Consider the following 1,470-nt stretch of genomic DNA (forward strand, 5'->3'; position numbering starts at 1 on the left):
AAGCTGGCCACCTGAGACAGCAGTGGCAACCCTGCTTGGGTCCCCTTCCATGCTGTGGAAGCTTTGTTCTTTCGCTCTTCACAATAAATCTTGCTGCTGCTCACTCTTTGGGTCCACACTACCTTTACAATCTGTAACACTCACTGCAAAGTCTGCAGCTTCACTCCTGAAGTCAGCAAGACCACAAACCCACTGGAAGGAAGAACCTCTGGACACATCTGAACGTCTGAAGGAACAAACTCCGGACGCACCATCTTTAAGAACTGTAACACTCACCGCGAGGGCCCGTGGCTTCATGCTTGAAGTCAGCAAGACCAAGAACCCACCGGAAGAAACCGATTCTGGACACACTGGGAATATATGTGTGAGCCACTGTATCCAGCCTGCCATTTTCTTTTTACATCATCTCACTTGCTCCTAAGACTTGCTAGCATTTTAAAGTCTATTATTGTGGTCTGGACCTACTCTGGGACATCCTGGTCTGCTCTGAGACCTGGGACAGTCTCTAATAAAATCCTGGTGGACCCCCAAATGTACCCAGTAAAAGCCGTGAGAGAGCCTCAGACAGAGCCCTCTCCTCCTCCAAAGAAATGTACTGGGGGCCCCACTTGGGGGAAAGCAGACCCTCCTGCCTCTGATCCCAAACTTTCCCCACACCAGTCTCTGTTCCTTCTACACATTTTATAGATGAAAAGGGAGAATGTACCGTGCAATGGGCTGAGCCTTTAGAGACAGGGGAATTACTCCTCAATGAAGAAAAACTCAGCAACAAACGAGGCCAGGCCCAGTGGCTCACACCTACAATCCCAACACTGTGGGAGGCTGAGGCGGGAGGATCACCTGACCCCAGGAGTTAGAGACCAGCGTGGAAAACCAAGTGAGACTCTTGTTTCTACCTAAAAAAAAAAAAAAAAAAAAAATTAAAAATGAGCTGGGCATGGTGGCAAGTGCCTGTGGTCCCAGCTCCTCGGGAGGCTGAGGTGGGAGGATTGCTTGAGCCCAGGAGATTGAGGCTGCAGTGAGCTGAGATCATGCCACTGCACTTCAGCCTGGGTGACACAGAGAGATACTTAAAAAACGAAAAAGAGAAAGAAAACTTCTCATTTCCCTATGGGATGAGGCGCTTCCGAGAGGAAAAATGGCAGCTGCGGGAGAGTTGCCAACAGCATCCCTGTTCCCAGCAGCAGCTTGGAGATGTCCCTTGGTCACCCTGCAGCCTCCAAAGACACGTGGGTTCCCTCTTCCCCTGCAGCCCTGGTGAGAGTGAAATAACACCTCCCCCTTAGCCTGAGATTCCAACAAACCCAAAAAAACATTCCCCACAAAATTAAAGGAAACAAAACAGAAAATAAACAACATTTTAAAACCCCAAATCCCATAAAATCATATGGTTCTTGGAGCAGAGGTTCAGATGTTACTTCCTTATGGTGAATTCTATTTCCTACCTCCAAGGAGCAGGAAGGCCTGGAA

Source organism: Mandrillus leucophaeus, unplaced genomic scaffold, assembly GCF_000951045.1.
Source record: "Mandrillus leucophaeus isolate KB7577 unplaced genomic scaffold, Mleu.le_1.0 Scaffold212, whole genome shotgun sequence".
Classification (NCBI taxonomy): domain Eukaryota; kingdom Metazoa; phylum Chordata; class Mammalia; order Primates; family Cercopithecidae; genus Mandrillus; species Mandrillus leucophaeus.